This window comes from Pelodiscus sinensis, chromosome 1, assembly GCF_049634645.1.
Source record: "Pelodiscus sinensis isolate JC-2024 chromosome 1, ASM4963464v1, whole genome shotgun sequence".
Lineage (NCBI taxonomy): Eukaryota > Metazoa > Chordata > Testudines > Trionychidae > Pelodiscus > Pelodiscus sinensis.
The window spans coordinates 68953953-68968918 of record NC_134711.1 but is presented as its reverse complement, the minus strand read 5'-3'; the positions used below and the strand labels follow the sequence as shown (position 1 = coordinate 68968918).

Sequence of the window (14966 nt, the reverse complement as noted above, 5' to 3'; positions counted from 1 at the left end):
TCACAAGCTCCTTCTAGGGTGGGCCCTCTGTAGAGTATCTCTCTATCCCACCCCGGTGCCCTCTGTAGAGTCTCTCTCAATTTAGTCCATTTCCCCACTCATTATGAGAGTCATCTCTACCGGGCTTCGCCTCCTGGAGATAATGTTCTAAACAGCACGCCACTCTGAGCTGTCCATGGTTCTGCCTGCCAGCCAGCCCGCTCTGACCATCTCCCTTTCAGGCCTGGGCTGCAACAAAGCTGTCTCTAGTCCTGCAGCTCCTTTTGTAGTGCCTCCTGGCTCCTGATTGGCTGGTTCCTCCATAGCCCCTCTAGCTTGCCGGGAGGACTTCTCTATGGTCCTTCTCTGGCCTCAGGGCTTGGCCCACCCCATCACTCAACATATTTCCAGTTAACTATCTAAACCTCTCTCTGTGCCATCATCTCCCTTTTATTGCATCCTTGCACTCTGACATTGGTGCAAAAAATCATGTCTCACTCACTGATCTTTTTCTGTTTGTAATTCCCCATGGTAGCCCTTGTAACCAAAAACTTTGCATGACAGAAGCCTTGGGCATTACAGTTACTTTCTGGCAATCTTGGCTGAGGCTTTTTTTTATATCATGTTGGGAGAAGAGATAAATTCTCTTTGTGAATCAGTTCACATAGAGTTGGAAATTTTCTTAATGGAAAAGAATTGCTGTTCCCACATGAGCCTCCCACATTGATCAGACAGCTTGCTAAAGTTAAATGAAGGCTGTTACGGGACAATAAATAGCTATAATTCTGATACACAATTTTCAAGCTGTCCCATGTAAAAGTTGGGGGTAAAAAGCAAAGAACCATTTTAATTGGCCCCTGTGGGTTATGTAATTGTTGTTTGTTTAGCAGTCTGCAAGAGAGATAATAAAGTTCCTGCATTGCTATGTGGAATAAAAATAGGAAAACAAACTAGATTGTAAATTACACACATAGCTGTTAACCATTTTGTTCTTGCTATGCAAGGGGTGCAAAAGTCATCTAAAATATTTCTAAAATAAAATGTCAGCAAATAAACATTCTTCCAAGTAAGTGAAAAGCTGTTTTAAAAAAATAGCTTCTATTCATTAAAGGCTGGTGCTATCTGGGAAGTAACTGTAGAATGATATTGTGGAATTCCATATTTATTCTCTCTCACTCACTCACACATAAAGTGCAGCCAGTTTGCAAATCCAAAAATTTTTTTTAAATCTGCCAGTATTGCAAATTCAACCTGGGATCTCAAAATAAATCAAGCTATTTTAATTGCTGTCTCTTGCACAGCAGCTCTTCCAATAAGAACTGATAGCACAAGGCAGAACAGAAACCAACCCACCATGGTGGCCTACGTCCTACACCATCACATATGTCCCCATATCACACATGTTCATTCAGTGCCATGCACAGCACCATCCACACTTTTTTATGTGGTCCCCAAGCAGTCCATAAAAGAGGCTAAAATGCCTTCCCCTCCACTATTGAGAAAGTAGCACTTGGATTCCACAACATGACTTGTCAGTCTATGTAGGCAGAGCTGTCGCTAGAGAATATTGAGCCTTGTAAACAAATGAAGGAGGAAGCTCACTACAATGGGAGAAAGGTGGCACAGGTATCCACAAGTTGCATGGGGTCCCTATGTTGCTTCACATAGGCCTCTATGCTCCATAGGACCGCCCCTGCAGCCAGCAATCTCACAGCTATATTGTCCGACAATGCTAATAGCAGTAAAATAAGCAGCTATGGCTCAATGCCACAAAGAGCTGACAGGCAGAGCAAGATGGTGCTTTTTATTAAGAGAAATGTCTCTGACCAGAATTGCACTTGACTCTAATCCTTCTTCCCCAAATTGCTTGAAATTACCAGCAAAGCACTTGTGCTTTCTGTTTCCACAGCCCCCATGAAATAAGCTTGGCTGGAATTCACACGAGCTGCGTCGGTTTAATTTTTCTTGAAAGCACTTCTTGCACAAGTCAGTGTGACTGACAGGATAGTAATGAATGGCAGCACAGAACCTTGTAAGGGCAGACCGCTGTGTCAGCTCAGCCCCTTGGTGTGATTAACTAACGATCAATCAAAGTTCACCAATCTCATCTCAGTTCTTCACCTGAAGATACTGCCACTGAAGTACTGTGTCTGCCTTGAACTTGCTGTAATTTTAAACTGCTTCACTTTATCACATTGCTTCATCTGAATGGCTTGTGCCAGGAACTTGCTATTGTAGAATTAATAACATATTGACACTTTCAACCCCTCCGTCTATCTTTGGCAATTGAGAGCAATAACAAGCAACAGAATATTTTACTTGGAAGAGATGACAGTGTGTCTTGGACTGTAGTTCCAGAATCCTGATAAGGGAAACAATTAACAGTTTGGCAACAGGAAGTGGATTTGATTTGTTGGCCAAAGGTCCTGTACCAGATTATCATTTCAGGACCTGGCACAGGTGTTCCATGGCAGAGCAGGGAGGGTGGTGCTGGGTAGGAGTCATAAGCTTCTTCCCTTTACACCATTTGGATCTGTGTTCCCTGGAGTTCAGGGACTGTGCCTTCCTAGCATCCATTGTGACATTGAATAAGGAGATAGAATGAGGTGGGACCATTTTACCAATTCTCTTTTTACTTTAATCAGATATTGCATGGAATTCGTTTGGCATCTCCTCTTAAGGCAGGGGTGGGGAACTTAAGGCCCAGGGGCCAGATGTGGTCTCTTGCTTGTCTGGATCCAGCCTCTGGGGTGTAGGTTTCTTCCCCTCTTCCCCCAGCATTAGGGAGCCTACACTGGCACTCAAGCCCCCACTGCCTCCTGCCCGATAGTAAAATCAATGGGTCAGCAACCCCCTACCCAAAAAAGGTTCCACACCAAGGGTGCCATTTCAAGTGTATGGGGTGGCAGCAGCCGTGAGTTTTGGGATGCAGCTAGCTTTTCATCCCATTCCCTGGATGCTAAGGGAGTGAGGAGAAAGTGCTTGCAATCTGTGCATGCCTCTCACACCTGGCTGCCAGGATTGCAAGCACTTTCCCCTCACTCCCTTAGCGTACAGAGAATGGGATGAAAAACTAGTCACATCCCAGAGTGCATAGCTGCTGCCCCCCCCCACACACACACACACTTGAAATTCCACCCTTGTTTCCCACCCCTGTCTTAAGGGAAGGTGGTGTGTGCCGACCCCTTATGAGCCTGAGGGATGTGGCTTCATACCACCTCCAAATAGGTCAGTACCTTTCAGGTACAACAGGGCCATAAATATAGCTTTGCTGTAAATTATGTTCATTTAGACTATCCCTATCTATAAAACATCCACAGGGTGCCCTCAGGCATTTTAAGTTAATCAAAATTTTCCCCAAGTGGCTCATGAACAGCAGTCTTGATGGGATGAAGGGGTCAGATATAAGATAATTATTTTCTATCTTTATTTTGAGCACAGCACAACCCATGGTAGTTCTGAATCTTTGCCAAACAAATTCTGGCACATCAGCAACTTGAAAAATCCTAGAGATATATTACAGGTTATCCTTGTATTCCAGTTTTTGTCATCCTGCTGGTAGGTTTGTATTTGCAAAGATGCACATACATGTCTATTTTGCATGATAACAACTGGATGCAAAAGTGTGAGATCGTGATCTGTGTGTCTAGAAGTGAAAAGCCTCAGTCTGAACATGCAGTCCAACTTGTGCAGCACCATGTAGGTGTACAAACATGCAGCAACCTAAGGCACTGAAAATTAGTGCTTAAATCACCCTGTCAATTTTTTTCTAATCTTCGAGTTAGAAGACATAAGAGCTCAAAATTGTGCCAGGCAACTCTAACTCCAGGAATCAAGCCAAAAATAGATTATAAGACTTTCATTACCCTTTTCCAAGATGATTCCATAAAACAGACTAGAGTTCATTTAGAGCATGATGTTTTCTGTCCCATCTGCATAGTTAATTTTATCTTGTGGGGTGACCATAATAGAAACACAGCAGTGCCTTGACTATGGATACGTCTACACTCTCTCCCTAGTTCGAGCTAGGGATGCAAACGTAGACAATCGAAATTGCTAATGAAGCAGGGATTTAAATATCCTGCCCTTCATTAGCATGATCTCGCCTGCGTGTTACTCCTCTCAACAGCTGATTCAAACCAGGAAGTACGTGCCGAGATGCGTTAGTTTGAACCAAGCCCCTTGGTTCGAACTAACATTACTCCTAATTTTTTGGATGCAATTTTTTGAGGAGTAACGTTAGCTCGGACCAAGGGGTTTGGTTTGAACTAACGTGTTCCAGCGTGCACTTCTGGTTCGAATCAGCTGTTGAGCGGAGTAACGCGCAGGCGAGATCATGCTAATGAAGGGCAGGATATTTAAATCCCTGCTTCATTAGCAATTTTGATTGTCTACATTTGCATCCCTAGCTCGAACTAGGGAGAAAGTGTAGACGTACCCTATGTTATAAGATGGTTGGGCCGTTAAGGGCCTTTCCTGTGTACATGGGGTCAAAGGTTACATCCCTGTCCCAAAATTTGTATCCACATCCTCATTCATATACATAAAAATGAGCCACAGATATCCACAAATTTGCAGAGTGCTGGATACAAAATTTGTATCTGCATCCACGAAAATGAGCTGCAGATTCTTGCATCCATATCCACCGATGTGGATATCTCCGGATATTAACAAGGATGGAGTTTGGGGAGGGGAGGGCCAGCCGGGATATGGCTTGCTTTTCTTCCCATTCCCAGGACTGTTAGGGAGTGAGGGAAAAGTACTTGCATGCAGTGCATGCCTCTCACACCTGGCTGGTGAACTTCTTTCCCTCCTGGAGCACATGGCTGCTGCCCCTTCCCTCCCCCTCTCCCTCCACACACCCCCAAAACTCCTCCTTTGGATATAAAGCAGATATAAAGCGGATATCCATGGATGTGCAGGGCTCTAAACATGGGTGTTTAGATGGCATTTTCCCCCAACCCTTTCTCCAAGTTCTGCTACTTTCTTTCCGAATCTTTTTATTTCTGTTCTAGTAATTTTAGCAAGTCTCTTCATTGGGGCTAATGACTTTTTCATGCACAGTTCAACAGTACTAAAAACAACTGACCAGCATGAGTTGTCAGGGTGTCAAAAGCAACATGGATTTGTGAGAGTTTTGCAAAGAGAGAAGAAAAGTCTCTGCTTCTATTAAGTCTTGAGCATTCCAATGACAGCGGCGTCCAAGAAAACTGATTATTCTTAGAAAGCAACATGCTTTTTCCCTGGTAATTTATTCTCTGCAAAGTCTAATCCGAGTGCCAATAAGTCAATAGCTGATCAGCAGACAGCAGGAAAACATAATCATGTTTGAGGACAAGAGCAGGAAAGCATGCCCGAGCCATTTCCTGCTTTAACACATATAATTCCAACACTGTTTTATTGTGTTTTGTTTCTCTCTGGGAGCTGAGTGTTGAACATTAACATTTCAGCCAGTGAACATATTAAATGAAGTCTTTTCTCCACCATAATTGTTAGTTAAGGTTGAATTTTTGAATCTTAACAAGTGCTTATTAAAAGTGAAACTGTAACACAGTGATGGGAAAACGTTCATACTGTAGGCTCACTGATACAAGAGGGCTGTATGGTTTTATTACCATTATTTCTAATATAGTAGCGCCCAATGGCCACAAATCAGGATTGAAGTTTCATCATACAAACACAAAGAAAGACATGGTCTTTGCCCCAAAGAGTGCACATTCTTTAAAAAAAGTCATTATTTGTGTTAATCCGTTTGGAGTTTGGCAGATCCAACAACACTGGATTAAGTCTTTAAGGGTCCTGCCCTATGGACTACAACAGAGGTGGGGAGCCTTTTTTGGGTCAGGGGCCGCTGACCCAAGGAAAAAAATCAGTAGGGGGTCACACACAAGTGAGAGGCCAAAAAAAACCCAAACCCTCAATGACATGGCCTCTGACTGAGAAGACAAAAGACACTCTCCACATTTCCCTCACACCACAGAGCCCAGTGGTGTCCAGGCTAGCAGATTTTTGCATGCTCCCATCCCTCAGTAGACACAGGCTCCCCAGTGCTAGGACAGGAGCCCTGAGCCTCAGGGGCCATATCCAGTCAAGCCGGGGGCCACATCCGGCCCCGAGGCCTGAGGTTCCCCACCCCTGGACTACAATAACCATTCCAGAGTCTCTGGACACCATTTCCTAGTATGATTACAATATGGGGCAGGGACAGAAAGGGCTGAATGCTCTAGCCAGAGCCAACAAGAGAACGAATTCCTGGCCCAGTTGTGAACTTTTGAATTTGGAGCTGAGAAAGGAGAACAGCCAGGTGGTTAAACTCTCTGCTTAGCTCCAAATCTCTACAAAGGGAAGCTTTTAACTGCAGTGGGGACTAGATAGTTCCCATGCTGCAGAGATAGCCAAGACCTCCTCAGGACTCCAGACCAGTGAACCCGGGGAAGGTCCTGCCTCCATCCAGGGGTGAAAATACTGTAAGAGGGTTACACTATTTAAGTCATCCAATGTTTGTACTGCTGTTAAACCCATCTCTGGACTCAAGGCATTCCAGCTGGGTGCCAGGGATGAAGCTGGGATTTGTGATGTAGCGGTGAGGGGAGGGGAATTTGCTATATCATTAATGTTTTAGTTTTTGTTCACTAACATTCACCCCTTCCTTCACTAGTGCCTCCGTTTCTTGTCCTCAGTAAAGTCCACCTTTGACCCATTAATTTTTGGGTGTGGGATTTCATTGGTGGGAATTTGTATTATTGTATTTTGCTTCTTACGTGCTAGATCAGGGTCCTTGTTTAAAGAAAGGAATATCTGTTATTTTCCCTACTAATATAACCCCTTGTATCCCAGGCACAAAGAGAAGTCACATTGGGTGGAGGCACCGGGTCATGCAACAATAAACCCAGGACCCAAGTCATATGAGAAGGGGAAGAAGTCACTCCAGGTTGCAAGCACCAGGGATATGGAGCCAAACATCAAGGGAAGGACTACACTTAGGCTACATCTACACAGCACCCAAACTCGTATCTTATTTCGATTCTATTTCAAAATAGCTTATTTTGAAATTTGGCACATCTACACAGCACCAAATTTTGAAATAACGCACTATTTTGAGACATCTCTTAGCCCCCGTAGAACGAGGTTTACAGGGATGCAGAAATAGTGTGCCCGTTATTTCAAAAAAATATTTTGAAACAACATGTTGTAGCCAGACATGAACCCTCCTCCCCCACTGTGACATCCATCTTTGCTTGCTTGAAAGCATGCAGGGCACACACAGCAATAAAACAGCATGGTCTTTGAAAGCCTTGGAGCAGGAGGCTCAGATATGCTGGGCTCATCCAGTGACCCTGGACAACTGTAAGAAGAGATAAGGGGGTGGTCAAACTAATCGCTGGCCAAGAGGCTGCCGAGGAGTGCCCTTGACTGAAACCCATATTGATACAATCACACACTCGTCTGGGGAGGGGGGAGGAATCTCCTGCCCAGCAAAGAATGTCCGGTACTCCTAATTTAGCGCTCTCTCTCTCTTACAAGTTTAAATTATTTGAAACTCCCCTGTAAGAACTGGCGCCACAAACAGACCAGTACAATTTGACATCTTAGATAAGAAAGATGATACGGGCCCCTAGGGGTATAAAGATGGGTCCAGCAGCACACTTACTCTGAGCGTCAATCTACCATCTATCTGCTGGTCGGGTTTGGTGTTTGACCTCCTGAGGTTCCATGGGGACGTCCACCTCGTATTCGTCTTTCCGAGGAATTGAGGGACCGACCCTGGCCTGACCCGCTGGAGTCGAGAGGCACAGAAGGGGGTAAAAATTGTACCTGTATGTGTTCTTTGTTTAAGTATATACATAGTGTTAGAGCTCTTTAAAGATTAAGCTGTCACTTGGTACCATTATTTTCTATCCTCCTTTTTCTTTGTAACCATTTTAAGATCTATATTTGCTAGCAGTTAAGAAGTAGAGCAATAGCCATTGTAACCACATGCTTTATAAGCCTTTTTAATAAACCTGTAACTGGTTAAGCTTTAACCTGACTCCTTCAGTTGCTATAACAGAACCAAACACAATTTAAAAGAACTTCAGCCGGTCATAAGGGACAGGTATAGGAAGAGCTTCGGCATTTTGGATCGTGTCACTCCCAGGTGACAGATCCGTTGGGGCATCTCTCAGTCTTCCCTAGACTGCCCGCTGCGAAGGGATTCTGTATCCTAGCAGCTGAAATCTGAGATGTAATAAGCTCTTCCTATAAATTCTGGGGCATCTGTCAGCCTGTTGGCTGCCCTCTGCGACGGGACCCCGGTCCTAGCAGTAAAGGCACGGATGTTAAACTTTCGGGGCGCCCTTCAGCCTCCTAGGCTGCCCGCTGCGACGGGACCTTGTGTCTTAGCAGTTAAAGACTTGGGTGTCACACACACACACACATACACTGCCCTGACCATTGGCTGACACATGTGGCTTGTTAAGACACAGGCTAGCTATTTCAGGATACCTCCAATATTCTGGAAGAGCCACACAGTGTAGACGTACCCTTACAAATGAAAACTTCAGCTGTTGCTCACCTTGCTTGTACCTTTTGTGCAAGACAGAAAGGATGTGTCTGTTACATTTTCTATATACTATCCCATTGCCCTCTAAGGTGGAATTTTTCAAAAGCTGAGCACTAATATGTCATTAAATGACTCTTGAGTTAGGATGGGCTTGTACTTCTGAACACCTTATGCCCTCGTTTTCAAAGCTTACTGCAATGCCTCTATCAAACCCACTAAGTCCTGAAGCAGCCTTTTCACCTGGCAAAGCAAATTTCACCAGTTCAGTTGGTGAAATTAGGCTGGCTAAGAATAAATGTTCTTCTAAGAACATCCCCCAGTATTATCAGGTCTATCACTTGTCAGCTTTCACTCCAAACTTGGGCTATGGTGGAACTTTTTTCCACTCAAGACCTCTTCCACACGGACGCTGTGTCTACACTGGGCCACTTATTCCGGAAAAGCAGACGCTTTTCCGGAATAAGCTGCGAGCTGTCTACACTGGCCCCTTGAATTTCCGGAAAAGCAGTGACGATTTACTGTAAGAAATCCGCTGCTTTTCCGGAAAAACTATGCTGTTCCCGCTCAGGCAAAAGTCCTTTTTCCGGAAAACTGTTCCGGAAAAGGGCCAGTGTAGACAGCACAGTAGTCTTTTCCGGAAAAAAGCCCCGATCGCGAAAATGACAATCAGGGCTTTTTTCCGGAAAAGCGCATCTACATTGGCCACAGACGCTTTTCCGGAAAAAGGGCTTTTCCGGAAAAGCAGCCTGCCAGTGTAGACGCTCTTTTTCCGGAAATACTTATAACGGAAAACTGTTCCGTTTTAAGCATTTCCAGAAATTCATGCCAGTGTAGACACAGCCATAGAGTCAGAGATTCAGGCTATGTCTACACTGCAGAGTTTGTGCACAAAAATGGCCGTTTTGTACAAAAACTTGTGGACTGTCCACACTACAAGCGTGTTCTTGCACAAGAAAAAGTACAGGAAATTGTAAGAACACAGGGCTTTTTGCGCAAGAGTTATTCCTCTTTCTATGAGGAATAAGCCTTATTGCACAAGAGGTCTTGCACAAAAAGGCATGTGTTGACGGGCAACAGTCCACCAGTATCCCACAATGCCTGCTCTGATGGCAGTGTTTTGATCTCTGCTGTCCTGCAGACATGTGCCCCTCCCCTTTAAAAACTCTGGAAAGTATGTGACAGCTGAATGTGCTGCTCTGTTTGAGGAACAAAGAGCAAATCATTGGAATGCTTCTTTTCTGCCCTGCTAGAAACACAGCAGCAGGCAGACTGCTTCTGCAATGTGAGGGGGACAGACTTCTATGGTGCTTTGATATTCCTCAGCACGGAGAGCTCACAGAACTACACATGATGCCACTCCACAGCCTCCTCAGCTGCTGGGAAGAACTCGAAGGGAATCTCAAGGTACTCAGGAATCAGCTCTGCCTTCCCACAACACTGCACTATGGGATATAGCCCCACAGTGTATTGCTCACACTATCAATGATGGTGCCACCAGTATGGGCATGATCTGTCAACAAAGAGAGCAAGCGTGAATGCCCTCTAGTGATTTTTCTTTTGTCAGCATTTGGGTGTTGGCATAAGTTTTGTCAACAGAACTTGGCTGCGTGGATATAGCTTTAGCCTCAGTGGGTGTGACTGAGGCAACAGGACACCATGCAGTGCCCATCTAGGACTGCCTCTGGCTAAACTACTGAAGTGTTGAACTCTGTTGTCTACACTAGCAGGACAGTACTTTCCAGCATTGGCTTGGACATAACTAAGGGAACATTAGGTCTCACATCCAGCAAGGTCTCTTGTGAAAATCACACTAATTCAATTTCCTTGCCATTTTAAGTGTATTTTCCATTAATGCTTTGTAAGTGCCCCCAAAATGCTTACAAACAGGTACTTCTAGACACTGAAATAAATAACACAGTGTCTCCCAGGCCTCAGTGTTTTTCCATAGGATGATTTGGGGAGGCATCAAAGGTTAATTATTTCCTGCAGCCAGTGCAAACTTTCAAAACATCAATTGGTTTCCAGCCCTTAGATCTGGTTAATTACCTAATCCAAACAATGGCCATTTCCGACAGGAATCCAAGAGAGGATGGGGTTTTATAGCAACCAGAGAAGACATAAGAAACAGATAAAACAAGCAAATCAGTAGCCAGGAGAAAACAGTCTTGGGCAGTGAAACAAATACTGTTAGCTCTAGAGAGCTCTAGAGAGCAAAAGACACCAGGAAATAGTGCTTAATACTTAAGAAATGGTAGGGAGGTCATGCAGAGGACACTCCATTTGTGTTGTACACACGAATGCAAGAAGCATGAAAAAAAAAAGCCAGAAATACAAGCACAGAAAATAGATTTTATCATCCTAGAATCAGTTGAAATCTCGGAAGAGGAGAATGAAAATTAAGAGGGGGTAAATGAAAGGGGTTATATACTGTTCTGAAGATCTTGTACAGAACAGAAGGGGAAGCAATAGACTTGTACATAGAAACTTGTGTTGAAGATTGCCTTTATTAAAAAAATCCATCTTCCCCAAGAGGCTATCCAGGATATCCCCAAGCATTTGTTCAATGTTAAATTATCTGTCTGAAGTAACTCTCTCTCAAGCATGACCTGAGACTGCCCAGAATCAGTCCCAAATGCAGCAGTACACTTTGATAACTATGCATTGCTTTAAGGTTTTATCCTTAAATACCCCAGACAGCAGTTAAATATAATTAACTTTATGGCCAAGATTTTCAAAAGCACATACCTAGCAGTAGGCACCCTAAATAAGTGGCCTGATTTTCCAAAGTGTATTGCTGAGTGCTCATCATACTGATGCTAAGGGTTATTTCATTGTCCAGCTATACTGGAAAGTCAGGAGACGTTTGTTATGGATTTACTCAGGGCACTATTTTATTATAAGATGGCTGGACTACCCGGCAGATAAAAGTGTTACAGTTCAGGCTACTCCATGTTCATTACATAATTATCCGGGGGGGTCTTCCACTAGCTCCCCCTCTTTTTCCATCGAGGTCCCTCCCCCATCCATTGCTGGGACCTTACCACTCACCCTCCTCGGAGGAAGGTTAAAATGTGCTTTAAGAAAGGGAGCTAACTCCCTGCTATTCCAATCAGAGGAGCTCAAAACCACCTCTCCCCTCCCACTCCCCAGTCTGTTCTTTAATAGACATATCCTTTGCATGTCTTTTACCAGGCCATTTATCTGATCACTGGATGCCTTCCCTATGGAGCGTCTGCTCTGGACATCTGCCCCACTCTTACAAAACTAGTAATGACACACAGTCTAACTCCCTTTCCTCCTCACCACAATAGGTCCCTGACATCCACTGAGGAAGGCAAAACATATGGTGGTAAGGGCTAACTAAATTCCTTCCCAGTGCCCCTAAAAAGGATTGGCTAGTGAGATGCCCACAGCAGGTCCTAACCAAATCTGATACTTGCCACCTCATGAGGAGGGAGGGTGAATGTTGCCTTGCCTGCTGTGTGGAGAAAAGGCTTCTCATGACCTGACATGCCCCTTTTTAAGCCTTCCACACTTCTGTTCTTAGTATCACCACGCTGATCCCCACCTCTCCTTTTTTGCAGCAGCTTCTGACCTCCTTCCCCAGCCATCAGTAAGCATTCCTACCCTTCTTCCAGCAAGAAAGAAAATGTCCCTCTGCTGCTTCCCCTTTCTCTCCCACACACACACACACACACACACACAAGATATGGTGTGGTCACTTTTGTCAACATAAATGGAACTCAGCATTTGGACTACAAATGACATTTATTTCTTAAGCTTCAGGAGGTAGCCGAGTTACTTTGTACAGGATAAACTTAAAAAACAACAAATGGTCTGGTAGCACTTTATAGACTAACAAAACATGTAGATGGTATCCTGAACTTTCGTGGGTACAGCCCACTTCTTCAGATGACTAGAGTTTTGAGTTTAGGGTATGCAGACCCAAAATAAATAGAGGAGAAAGGAGAGAAGAGGAGGGAAGGGAAGGGAAGGGAAAAAAAGGGGTGGGAGACAAAGGAGAAGAGGGTATGAAAATATGACAGGGAAAAACAAGTAGGCAAAACTGGTTACTGATAAGCACCTCAAGATTGGATAGTTAAAAGAAGCAGATAAGGATCATAAGATAGCAATTAGATAGGAAGGGTACTAATGCAAGAATCTACACAGACAAAGAACTGCTGGCACCATCATTGAATGGGAATGTTGATAATATCCCAGCCATGTGTTATCTTGATTGAGGAGGTATTTCTTAGATACTTTTTTAATTAAGTATTGTACAAATATTAGTAATTTAAAGGCAAGTTTTCCTCTCAGTAACACCTATGCAGATCTACCCCATGTTTTGCAACAGTTTCTGAGGAACATGCTCAGGTGTTAAGTACTTGGTTTTCCCAAATTGGGGAAGAGATAGGTATTTAAGAGTGGAATTATATAACAGAAAATACAGCTGCTCCAGCCTGGTTCACCTAATCAAAAGTAATTACAATTCGGCTTATGTTTGTAATTGAAATTACAAAAGACCAAAAATGAGTAGGAGGTTGGATTTTTGCAAAGCACAAAATTTTGAACAATGTGGGAATTACTGACTGCTTTATTCTTGGAGTACTTTACAAAATGGTATGGCAAGAGAGAGAAGGCAGAAAGCTCATTCTGGAAAAAAAAAAACACTACAAAACGTAAGCAAGGCTAAGAAACGGAGAGATGGATAAAACAACAGGGAATGGAAGTAGGTTCTAAAGATTGCAAGAATGCACTAAAAAGCAAATCAAAGAAATGAATACATGCACAAAATGAAAAGTAAACTGCACATGAGGGTAGGATAAAAATAACTGCTTTTTTCATTTAAAAGGAATAAGGGTGAGAAAAAGGGGAGAGCAAGACTGCTAAGCAACTTGGAAAGTAATTTATTTGCAGTACAGGAACACACTGCCATAAAATAAAATGTATTCTGTGTGTTCATACAAAAGACTAAGGGACGGATGCCAAGAGGATTTTTTCAGAGGATTAAGGGGAAATGCTGAAGAGAATGAATATCACATAAAAGCAAGGGAAAGACTGCCCTCTCCCACCAAAAAAAATGAACAAACCCAAAATGGCATTATAAGAGTACTGAGAAATCCATGGAATCACTCATATAGTTTACAGGGACATCAGCCCCTCTACTGGGAATGACTTGGAGACTCCTATGTAGATATCTCACAGCCCCATAATTCTCAGGGATCAATGAGAAAGAGCAGTCCCAAGATCTGCAGACTCAGAGGCAATCCTGAATAAACTGCGGACATTCCTTACTGTTCCACATGTGGCCATTGGCTCAGTTTTCTAGCAGGTGCTCAGCAGGCAGCTCTGGAGGGGATTGCACAGGACTTAATGCTGCCCTGTGCCGAGACAGCACTCCGTCCTTTTCCAGACAGACTCCAGGCCTTCTCCTTGCATTAGTTCCCTTTCACTTGCGCAAGCGGAAGGGATGATCTCAGCTCAGGTAAGCAACATTTTACAAAAACCTCAGAGCATTTGAGGTCTAAGATGCAATAGCCAGATCAATATCAAGCAGCTGAAAGAAATTCAGACAGACAGGAGAACCTTTAGCAGACATACCAAATACAACCTCCTTAGAAAAAGAGGATATATGCCTGTGGCCAGAAGAAAAGCTAATATATGACACTGATATTCAGAAAGATGCAGAGAGAATCTAGGACAATACGGAGTTGTAACTGAATAGTTGTGTAACCTCATGAAATCTTAGCGGTTACACAACTATTTGATAGTTCCCAGGGGTGGGGAGAGCAGCCAGTACACTTCGGCTCCACTCCGGGGGAGCCCCTTTCCACCTTGTGCTGCTGCTTCTATATCAGAGCCAGCTGTGCAGGGTACTAGGTATAAGCCATTCTGCGAGGGAAGCAAGTTTAAAAAACAGCTCCCTGGGCAGACTAGCTGCCTGCCACCCCGTGCTGCTGCCTCTGATAAAGAGGCAGCAGTGTGGGTGGCAGCAGCCCCTGTGAATGGGGAATCGGAGCTCCCTACAGACAGAGGTTGCTGCCATGGAACAGCCTCTCTTCACGGGTAGTTTGGACCTCCCTGGATGGACAGGGGTTGCTTCTGAGCATCTCCCCCTTGCCTCCCCATGCTGCTTCCTCTGATAAAGGAAGTAGTGGGGGGGAGGGGACGTAGGCCACACTGGGAACCGGCTTGGGGGGAACCGGCTTTTAAGCTTGCTCCCCCCAGGACCAGCTCCTGCCTCCCCTCCTCCATTACCTCTGTAGGAGGCAGCAAGGGGTGGCAAGTGGGTTCACAGGAGCTGATATGCATGGAGAGCTGGCTTCCTCTCACCTTGTGCGCTGCTTCCACTCACCTTGTGTGCTGCTGCCTCTGTATCAAAGGCAGCAGCATGGAGGGAGGGAGACAGATGGATCCTGTGCTCATGGGGAGCCAGCTTTTAAGC

At 44.4% G+C, this 14966-nt stretch overlaps 1 protein-coding gene and 1 long non-coding RNA gene across 6 annotated transcripts in view; one reads left to right on the top strand and one right to left on the bottom strand.

The window, feature by feature from the left end:
• LOC112545045 (uncharacterized) overlaps positions 1-14966 on the top strand; it is a 122756-nt gene that overhangs the window by 45969 nt on the left and 61821 nt on the right. For 3 of the 4 annotated variants that reach the window (XR_012904848.1, XR_012904853.1, XR_012904846.1), the window contains exon 4: positions 9772-10051. This is a non-coding gene — a long non-coding RNA (uncharacterized LOC112545045). Of the gene's footprint in view, positions 1-9771; positions 10052-14966 lie in introns of those variants that run through there. The other variant, XR_012904847.1, reaches the window with a different exon arrangement.
• Positions 1-14966, bottom strand: part of NAV3 (neuron navigator 3) — an 812431-nt gene that overhangs the window by 749817 nt on the left and 47648 nt on the right. The window lies entirely within an intron of this gene.